At 34.4% G+C, this 11,663-nt stretch overlaps 1 pseudogene; it reads right to left on the bottom strand.

The window, feature by feature from the left end:
* Window positions 1-805: 805 nt before the first annotated feature.
* Window positions 806-3,770, bottom strand: LOC132269205 (glutamate receptor 1.3-like; annotated as a pseudogene).
* Window positions 3,771-11,663: the final 7,893 nt, after the last annotated feature.

An 11,663-nucleotide genomic window follows, 5' to 3' on the forward strand; every position in this document is an offset into this window, starting at 1 on the left:
TCCTTATTTTTCAAAGCACGAGGAAGAAATAAAAAGAAATAGAAGGACAATGACAAGAAGGGAGAAAACTAAAGCGAGCAAAGAAATTTCCAACCAATTTGGTTCAAGTAGATTTCAATGGAACCAAATTACAAATTCTGATTGAATCACAAATTCTGGCGACCACTGCATTATGCAAAGATTTGTCTCGGTCTACACTTGATGGACAGAGGATGATGAAAGGGTGAGTTTATTTGATGGAGTTATTACAACTCTTGGCTTTCCAATGCCCAGTGGATTAGGACCATTTATTAGGTTAACCCGAGATTGAGGACCTATGTGGAAATTCACATTGACTGAATTTTCAGATTGGTGCAATGAATTCACATGAGAAAAATATGCCATCAAGGGATTCAGCTGCGATTGAGTGTTAGAATTTTTCATAGTAATAGGGTAATGGTAACGACCCACAACTTTCGGTGTCAGTTTACATTGTGGAAGTGAACACCAATTGTCCATTACATCGTGCCCAAAGTAGATAGTCAAGTATTCTAAAAGATCTGGCAAAAAAGAAAAATTACTATTCCATAAAAACAAAATGAATATACTATTCCAATAAAAATAAAAAATAAAAAATAAAAAATAAATAAATAAATAGGAGAATGTACCCCCATTCTTAAAACACTTAATACTCCAAATTCTGTACTAGTTCTGGAAATATAATTTTATTCCTTTAGATGGTAGTGTCTTGTTCCTGTAATGGGATCATTAGTGAAATATGATCGTGAATTCAATATATATATATATATATTGACATCATTATTTTTAATTCATAGCTAAAAGAGTATTTGGACGTGTTTATAAACTGCATCCATCAGTAGCTGGCAAACAAAGGATCAATAGGTGAAGAACTTCAAAATAGTTGTCTTGCAACGTTGGTTTCTTCAATGCATGATAGTATTTTCAGCGAAGAGGTACTTTAACATGAAAACCAATTTTTCCAGAAACAGCTTTCTAATATAGTTTTTGACACGCCCAATCAAGAATATGACAAGGGCTAAGGCAGAAGAGATCCCACTAATAAGAAATAAGCCACGAAAGCTATCGAGGTTTAGAATGTTGGGGCTAGTCATAGAATCCTGCAACATAAGAGATGACTGACTCTTAAACCATTCCTCCTCCATCGTCTTTAGTTTTCCTTCTGCTCTGAGTTTCATAATCGATCTTGACATCTCAGGAACCAATGGTGAACCCTTTCGCAATACCTGTGTCATAAGACATTGATTGACAAAATTAAGTATATACATGTTACATAAAAATTGCATTAGGTTGTTTAGATATTCATATTTGTTGTCCTATGTTTATATATGGACACACTTGCATTAAATAATTTGTTAGAGAATGATACATATACTCACGAAGCCAAAGCCATTGGTGGTAGAATCTGATGCAATCATGACATAGTCATGGGGATATCTTGCCAGGAAGATCTTGATGTATGGGATCTCATCGACGATAGCGACAACACCTCCATTTTTAATTCCCCTTGACAAATCTTGGGCATATTCTGGAGGTGAAGAATATTTCTTAAGCCTAGCGTCTTCAAAATTCAGGTTGCTGACGATGACTCCTTCTACAAAAGAGTCATATCGGAACCCTATATAATTCCCTTTTGATGCTGATTGAATCTGTTGAACTGTCAGGAGTGAAGTCAAAGTTGCAGTGTAGCTTGAAGTCAATATAAGCACAACGAACATCCAAACAAGCACCATAAACCTTGACAAATTACTTAATAACTTTTCTCCTGCAGTGCCAAACACCAATATAATTTAATCGTAAAAACTTTACTAGAAGGTTAGGTTGTTTTAATTGTTTACATACAATATACTTCTACCAAGAATAATAATAATAATAGAACTTACTATGAGCAAAAACAAGGGTTGAGAAGGAGAACCAGAAGACTGTTCCAATTTGCTGAGCTGCCGAACCTCGGAATTCTTCATTTACCGGATGCTCAATAACCCAAACAACAAAGCCAGTTAGGATAAAGAAAGCAGCACTTGTGAGCCATAGATTTGAATCAAGTGGCTTCAAGAAGATCCACATGTCCTTATTGTCAACCCTTGCTATTGTTCCAACACCCAAGTCCGTAAATGGCATTGTAAAGTCGACATATAGAGATCTATTGGCTGTTATTGTAGTATCCCCAACGATAGCATCATAATTCTAAGCCATTCAAAAAAGGCAACATACATCAAAAGACCACTATGCGAATTTATATAAATACACTAGCAATCATGTCTATAGTTGTATGTTGTGTGTCATGTACATGAGGACATGCATGTGGGAAATGTGAAAATGTTTTTGGTATTAACTATTTGTTAATCTTTCAATTGTGATATTATTCTACTTTTTGAATTCACATACCTGAAGATAGACCTGATATACAAGATCGTTGTAGTTTCCTATCTCAAAAATTGGAATAAACTCATATGCTACCTCACTTACTAAGGCATCAATGGCAGCACGGAATACATCTATACAAAAGCCAGTAACAAGCGTTGCATTGGTTTGAGGATCATGATCCACCTTCACCAATTCTGTGAACCTCACCGTCGCTGGAACACCAATTCTTAGCTTTTTACCACTCATTCGCATCTACCAACCTTTTGGGGTAATTGTAGATCCTCCTGGCCAGATAATGGCATCAAGACCACTACTAGTACTTGAAGACCTCCGATACTTTTCACCAGCAGATGGTAACATTTCTTTAGTGATTCCATCAGCCAGTGTCCAAAATCCAACTCTTCTCTCCCCTTTGCCTAATACATTAACTATTTCAAATGCCCCAGAGATTAGTTTCCCCTTCATAAATTGAAACTCACCACTTAGACCCCTAAATCTAATTTGCAATATCTCTTTTAGAATTATTGAGCCACTTTGAGAAGCTCCAATGTTGGCTAAGTCCATCATGTTCGATGCAGCATTTTGTTCTTTAGTTTGAGAAATCTTATCCGCTACCCTCTCCACTGCCCTTGCTAGTGCCCCAATTGCATCATATGCCCATATGCCAAACACATTTAACTCTGTCATTTCCATGTTTGGTTCATCAGTACGAAACTTCATTCTCCATCTTAGAGTGAAGTTGCGGAGCTCGCTTGATGGTGGAATATAAGACTTGAACCCCAGTGCGCCTTGCATCGACTCAATGAATTTCGAAGAATCCATTGAATGCAAGAGTTCCATAGTCTTATCAGTTATAATCCAAACATATCCTTCGCTCATCATTCCTACCCTTTTGACGTTTAAGAAAAGACGTGACGCTAGAGAAGGTGATGCATGCACAACAAATATTGTTGTATGCAGAGTACTCGTGAGATTATGGAGCTCTTGGAGGATTTGTTCATCAGTGGTTGATGGAGAAATTTCACTCTTATATGCAATACGAATGCTTTTCTCTTGGAACGAATCGGCCAAATTTGAAATGATTTCTCCCTCCTCATAAATAAGGATGACATTCCTCCATTGAAATGATTCTACAATGGCAGCAACGCCATCGAATTCAAGGGATTGATCTTGTGTAAGTTGAACAAGGTAACTACGATATTTCGTTGACGATGTAGGACTCCTCCTAGTAAAAGAAAGGATAGGAACTTTGGCCTTGTCCCCCAATGCAGCCAAGAGATTCGCTTCAGGTGATGTTCCTGGACCCATGATTGCTTGCACATTGTTATTCTCCAAAAGATCAATAGCTGCATTGGGCAAAGGAAGCAATTTTCTAGATTATTTATTGTAAATTGTAAAAGCCCCCCATTTTCACGCATGAACTTTGACTTCAAGTTCAAAAATATTACTTTGAAAAGAGAATCCCAAAACAGAGTAATGCTAGAATGAGTTTGATCTCATGAAAATTGTTGTGTGTTCTTTTTAAAATTAGCATATTTTGGGGAGAAAGAAAAAATGATGCACAAATTACAGCTCAAAATACTATATGATTGATTTGTATGATCTATTTGTAATTGAATTTTGGTACAAAATTTTGATTGTATAATTTACCTATAATTGTCTTTCAAATGGTTGGATGAGCGTTTTAATATTTGTACATGATCACGATAAAAAAATAAAGAGATCATGACAACTGTCACGAGGTCGACCTCATTACTCTTTATGAAAAATGATATATAATTCAAAAAATTATCATCAAGTCCTCCTTTTCTCATTAAAATACAATTAAGTCCTAAAAAAATTCTTTACGACCAATAAGTCCTACTTTTGAGATTTTTTTTACATCTAAGTTCCAAATTACTAAATTTTCAATTTATACCTTGCTAAATTCGATATACTCATGCTAAAATAGATATAAACTTAAACTCAAACTTTCATATATACCCTTATAAAATTTAAACAAAGTAAAAAATATATATTTTATTGATTTTTTTTATAAAATAATTAATTTTTTGTACTAAAGTCATCGTATATTCTACACAAGATTTTTTGAATTGAATTTAATCAAGATGCATGTGATATGGAAAACAAACACTCACCGGCGGACAAAGCAATAAAAAATGCTTTGTCAATGTATTGGGCAAATGAAGCAATTTACTTGATTAGTTAATGTCAATGTAAAAGCCTTCCAATTTCAAGCATGAACTTAGACTTCAAGTTCAAAAATATCACTCTGAGTTTTTTTTTTTATTTTAAAATGCTAGGTTTATGAAAAATGATATAAAATTCAAATCTGTTTTTTTTTTTTTTTTTTGCCAAAAGAAAGCCGAGTTGACTCAGGTGACGAAATAGTAGCCTTTTCTTTGATATGCATATGAGGCCATGCATGCCAATAAATAGTGAATGAAAAATAAAGAAGACAATTCAGAACAAAAAAGCTAAAGTAAGGTACCAATTCATTAAGATGCGCGTGGAATGAAAAATAAAGACTTACCGGTAGACAGAGCACGCAGGGATTCTCCCTTGGAATCCCTGATGTGAAGAAGTATCCTTGTTGTGTAGTGTTTGTTAAGAGCATAAAAATCAGATATAGCCATGCTAATGCAGCTATTAACAACCTTCCCAACCAATGATCCCATATCCAGAATTACTCCAACCTGAATTTCCTTCACTACACTGATATTACTACTATGATTTGCGTCGATTTCTGCATTTAATCGATAGAGATGGCTCAACAATATCAGAAGTGAAATGAACATATAGTTCTTCATTCTCGTCTTTCTGCTAGAGCAAAAATGAGTGCTTAATTATTTATAATATGAATCACTAATACTATTATGTAACTACTAAGAACTAATGAACTGCAAGTCTACCTGAAAAACCCTTCTGCCGTGTCTAGCGGTTCATGTTAGTATAATAGTGTGCCGTGTGAATAGTATAGTATTGTTGACCGGCCTTCAAAGAAAGAGAACTTTGTCTCTGAGGTTTATTTTTTATTTAAAAAAAAAAAAAAAAAAAAAAATTTAAAATTGAAACCAAAGACAATCTGAATTGATATTGTAAAAGATCCACTACACAACAAATACATTTATTTTTTCTAATACTTGAATTAAACACAACAATATGTTAACATGAGAGAGAGAGAGAGAGAGAGAACGAAAAAAAAAAGAAAAAAGACTTGAATGTTCAATGATAGCTCATCGACCAAGAAAGGAAACAAAAACAATTAAAGAAGTATACATATATATAAACTAAAATTAAAAGTGAAACGAGAAAAAGTCTTATATTATAAGTAGAAAAAGGAGAGTGCAGAGGAAGCAGGGACAAATAATCATATTCATTTAATGTTGCAATTGACTCTGGATATGGACATTTATCTGATCACTTGCAAAGTCACCAATGTCGACAATTCTACATTCAACTATTCTGGTTATAAAATAAAGACCTTGAAATAAAGAATCTCTTGTGACCGGGAAATAATAATTATTCTTATAAAAAATAAAGAATCTCTCCGACTTTGGTTGCTGGAAATAATGAGTACGGCATGAGAAAAGTCAATGCTAAAAGGTTTTTTAATAATTTTCCCTTAAACAACTTAGACACATGAATTATAGTGTAAGTTCGTTTGAGGACGAGTTGAATATCTAAGGAGATCAAGTTCGTGATAGTATCAGGAAATCAAATGACGTACATGATGGTGTAGTTCAACACCTTCAGAGATTATTATTATTATTATTATTATTATTTGACTCAATGAGTGCAAGTTCTAATGAAAATACTGTCAAATACTCTATTTCTTATGTAGTGTTAAATTGATTTGTCATGTCAACAAAATGTAAAGTATTTATCTAAATTATTATTATTTTTCATCAAGCCTAAGTATAAAGAACAAGTCCGTGCACTGATCTGTCTGAGAAACTATTAAACAAAGAATCAACCTATTCCCTTCATATGATTCATAATTACTTGCTTCCAGATTTTACTACTTTTTGTGACAACAAGGTGAAGTTATTAACCCAAGCAATGAAAAAAAAAAAAAAAAAAAAAAGTAATTTGTATCATAAAAAAGGAATTATAAATTTTAACATTTTGTTGTATGTAGTTAAGGTTGTAACTCGAGCAAGAGGTATCACTTAAGCTCAACTTGATATATGAAATGATTAATTTTAACCTGACTATTCAATATGAGCTTAACCCATCTTTAAAATTTTAAACTCAAGTTGAGACTTAGGATTAGAAAGTCCCGTTATTTTGAGTTACGCTAATCTCCACAGTTGAAATTTTTGAATGATTTTATAAGTTAGTTTTAGTTTAGATTACTCTTAGGCACAATTCTTTTTTTTAAAAAGGCACAAATCCTCTGAAGTTATTTTCCATGCGGTCCCTGTGGTACGCTGATGAGAGGCCTTGGTTTGGCCACGTCTAATTCTATTTATAATATGTGAGTCCAAAGCTTCACTTTCTCATCAAAAAAATGGGTTATTATTGGCCCCAGAAATAGATAAGGTTTTAATATCACTTGTCATTCTGTAGCGAATTCAACTTACGATAACTTAGAAAATATTTAACTTAGAGGATCCAAGTCCGTCAATTTTAGCTTTCTCTGACTTTCCATTCTTGCTGCTTGGTCCCCAAAGGCTCGATTACTGTATCGACGACTCAAACCCTGTTTACGCAATTTAACCCAAAATTCTGCCCACCAGGTGTGCTTCAATAGAGTGGTGACTAAGGGCCTGTTTGGGGATACTCTATCTTATTCTATTCCCTTCTCTACAGTGCAAATGGACACTATTAAGGACACTAACTTGTTTGGCATGGGCTGTATTGTGTCCAACAGTGCAAGAACAATTTCTGATTTTGGGCCAATTTCCGGAACAAAAAATTCGTGTTCCAAACTGTTCCCAAATTTCAGCCGGCCCACTATTCACTGTAGAAATGAGAACAACAACCCAAAGTGCAGGAATTCTGAGAACACATATTTAAGAATCAGTGGAACATTTCTAGGGTTCTCTCTAGACGACACACAGAGGCGATTCACAGTGTACCCTTTTGTGTCTGAAGCTTTCCGAGATCTAGGGTCGAAATCGACACCATTGAACGAAATATGAAGCTTCTCAGCGATGTCTTCTTCTCACCGGTGAGTTCCTCTGCTTCTTCTTCATAAATAGAGTCGTTGTGTTCTGTCTAAATTTCTGTTTTGTATAATGAAGATCGGGCTTCTTGGTGTTCCACTGTGTATGCAGATCTGAAGATAAACTTCCCCTGTGTGACCTCTGCGTTTTTCGGCGAACCCAAGCTTCGCCGCTGCTCTCTGCACTCTCGGATTCACAGGCGATTCTCGGTCTATTTACATTCATCGTCGACACCAAGTGAGTGAATTTTTTGTTTGCTTGAAAAAATTAGTTATTTATGAAGACTTTATTGCCTGACAGTAGGAGGAATGCTTTCTTGTATCTCTTTATTTATAGTGTACTGTGCCTTCGCCGGACCATCAAACTGCCAAGCCACTTACTCATTTAACAAAGCTTGTAACTTGCTTTTATTTTTTAATTTCTCTCTCAATTAAAATGTTCAATCATTGGGATTTTGTGGTGGACTATTGGATATGAAGTAACATTGAAGGTTTTGATGGTAAATCGGTGACAGTGTTAGATCCTGTGTGCATTGTGTATATATATATATATATATATATATATAGGCATAGCCACTGTGTGCATTTTTTTGTTTCGTTTGATGCATCTTTGTCGTCAATGATCGTTGCCTTGTCCAGAAATCTGCATATAGGTTTCAACATTTTGGTGCTAATTAGTTGCTCATCCTGGAATGCTGTATACAGTTGTGCATTTTTTTTATTATGTCTTTTATAGGTCTAGAAGATAAAGAAAAAAACTAGAAATGATCTCATGCTAGGGTTTTATTTAATGCCTTGTTTGTTAATTTCATATTGACAACAATCTGGCAAACAATTGTGAAGTACATTTCAGTATTTCACAATCAATATGGTTAAGAATTATTGACTGAAATTGAATGCTTTCTTTGACCAAGCTTAGAATGGATTGAATAAGGAAAAAAAAAAATGAAAATAAGACTCTAAACACAATACACGAAAAATTAGGTGCTTCTTCGGTTTAAGACAGTCTTCTGTTTTCAAAGAATTAAAAATAAAAAAATTATACCAAAAAAATGGACAGCACATTAATCGAATGATATAATTTAAGGGAGGTGAGGGATTCGAACCCGTAGTGAACAGTTTGTCATATTTGTAAAATTGTGAATACCTTACCTAATTAAAAAAAAAAAAAAAAAAAAAATTGAAAAAATTTGTTAAAAAAAAGCATATTTTTCAGAAAAATATTATTTAAAAACAAGTTTTTTTTTCTTAATACTTGAATATTATTTTTTGAAAAATAAACCAAATAATATTGTGAGGTTGTTTTTGCATTTAATGGCGTGATGATAATTGTGTAGTTAAGACGATGTTACAAATAAGATTACAGTTGTCAATGACCCTTTTAACACATTGTTATTAAAACTATGTAATTAGATGGATATCAATGCTGACAATGTATTGGGAGAAGAAATAGAGGACCTTACATACAATACCGATGATGGAAAACTAGTATGGGACGATTCTCATATTGAAGCTTTCATCATCTGTATGGAGAAAGAAATGAGGGTAGACTTGTACAGGCAAAACACTTGTACCGAAACAACTTAAGAGCAAATTCAACCACATGAGGGTAGACTACAAAGCCTTTGTGAGTTTGATAGGAGAAACAGGCGTGGGATACAATGCTGAGACGGGCATGGTTATAGTTGAAAATGAAAGATGGCCTAAATTAATTAAGGTTAGTTATTCAAATAAATGTATGTTGATTTTACAAAAAATTATACTTAACTTCATATTAATAGTAATTTAATAATTTGTAATTGAATCCCCAATATGGTAAGTATCGAAAGAAGCCATGCAATCATTTTGATAAGCTCACCACCATATTTGGAGGCGCACACACTACAGGTGCACATGTTCATACTTCCTATAGTCCACCCATTCTCAACCAAGCCCCCACATACCTTATTTGACCTTAATGATGATTTTACTGAGTTAGGCTGTCATGAGTTCACTCCTTCTCCTGAACCACGTGGTAAGAAACTAAAGAGAGAGAGTTTTGCCTCCATAATGGATTGTGTCATGGAGAAAATGAGTGACACTTATAGAGAGAAAACAGATCGAATTGAAAGGGCCATAGTCGCTTCTTCATCATCTAATATGAAAACAGTTCATGAAGTTGGGCAGGTTGAAGTCAATTCTTCGGACAAGACAAAAGGTGATTTTAAATTATGTTGTTATATTTTGAATAAGTTAGAGGGCGTTAATATGAAACAATATGCTAAGGTCACCCAGATGTTACGTAATGATGAAGTTTAGAGGGATTTCTTTCTTAATGACCTTCCTGATAATAAGAGGGTTGGTTGGATCAATGGAATTTGACTTGGTAAGATGGTTTTATTATGACTTTGGATGACTGTACTAGTACGTATTATGACTTTTGGTGTATCGCTTTTATTTCTTATTTGGTTTTGCTATGACTTTGGTTGATTATAATATTAAGTACACTCGTATTTATGTTATTTGGTTTCATTGTAATGACAATATAACTATTTCGCTTGCTTTGATTTGATTTGTTATCTTGTTTTTATTTATTATTTGGTGTTTTGCTTGAGATGATTGTAATTTATCTTGTTTATTAAATGTTGTATTATATAGATGGATATTAGGACAATAATTGACTTGTATGATGATGGTGATGAGGAGAATGATTGTGTTATCATAATGGCATGAATGTTGAACTATTATAGGAAACATTATGAGAAACGACCTTGTAGGGATTCTCTTTTAATCGGGGAAGCATATATAATGGAGATCTTGCATAGGCATGGAAGTAGATTTCAGGATGTCCACCCCAATTTTTTTGAAGTTGTGTAGGGAACTTAAGTCATTAGGGTTGAAAGACTCTACAGGGGTAAGTGTTTATGAACAAGTTGGCATATTTTGGCTTACTTTAGCTCATAATGAAAGGAATCGTGTGGTCGCAGAAAGATTTCAACACTCTACCTATACAATTTCAAAATACTTCCATGCGGTTTTACAAAAAGTCTGTGATTTAGGGATACAGATTATTGTCGCCCCAGATTTTAACGAAGTTCCTAACCATATAAAGAAGTAAAAAAAATACCACCCTTTTTTTAAGAATTGTGTAAGGGCAATTGATGGAACTCATGTCCATGCGAACGTGCCTGTGGACCAGCAAATACCATTTTGTGGTAGAAAGGGGGATACCTGTAACGACCCTAGCTGATGCCAAAATTTTAAAAAAAAAATCGGCATAACCTCCCCTAAAAATGGGCCTTCAACAATCTGTCCCAATACACAAAACACATAATATCATCCAGCATCCCATTCATCCGTTCATTATACCTCAACATAGTTCCTCTTATGGTAGAACATTCACATACCAATTAATCTAAATTATCATAATTACAGTCCCAAAATACATGGTTAACATTTAAAGTCCCTGTCTTACAACGTTACATGATACAATTGTATGGAAAAATATACCATAATTCCATTAGTTTCATTTACATCAAACTGTTCTTAAGTTACAAGGCCATGAATACTAACTTAGTTACATCCCCACAACTATGAATATACATAAAACGGTCAAAATACAAAATAGCAAACAACCTTCTAACAACTTTCTAGCTTGAGGTGGATTGTCATCCACCGGTTCATTTCTAAGACCTGAAAAAAATAATATAAATAGTAGGGTGAGCATAAAGCTCAGTAGGTGACACTTAAGCCACAATTCTTGTGTCCTTGTGAATCCAAACAAAGCATAGGCCAATGGGAAATAGGGATCATGTAATATAGGGAATTAAAACAATATACACGTCAATTCCAATTATAAACCATGCAGTGCAATGAAATGCAATGCATGCTAATGCCACTTCCCATTTTCATTCACCAAACCATTACTTTCAAATGTTAATATAGCCCGCCTTTTGGTAACCCTACCGCTACACGAAAGGAGGATTAGCTATCGTCCCTAGACCTTTGGTAACCCCACAGCGTCATCGAGGGGCCCGAACAGCTCAACCACACTAGGTCGACTCCCTAATCCCCTCTAGGCTATATTAACCTCCGGCCCGTTGGTAACCCCGCAGTGATCGGGTTTATC

This window comes from Cornus florida, unplaced genomic scaffold (assembly GCF_030987335.1).
Source record: "Cornus florida cultivar Cherokee Brave unplaced genomic scaffold, ASM3098733v1 CherokeeBrave_3.0.0_Hap2_Chr08, whole genome shotgun sequence".
NCBI classification, from domain to species: domain Eukaryota; kingdom Viridiplantae; phylum Streptophyta; class Magnoliopsida; order Cornales; family Cornaceae; genus Cornus; species Cornus florida.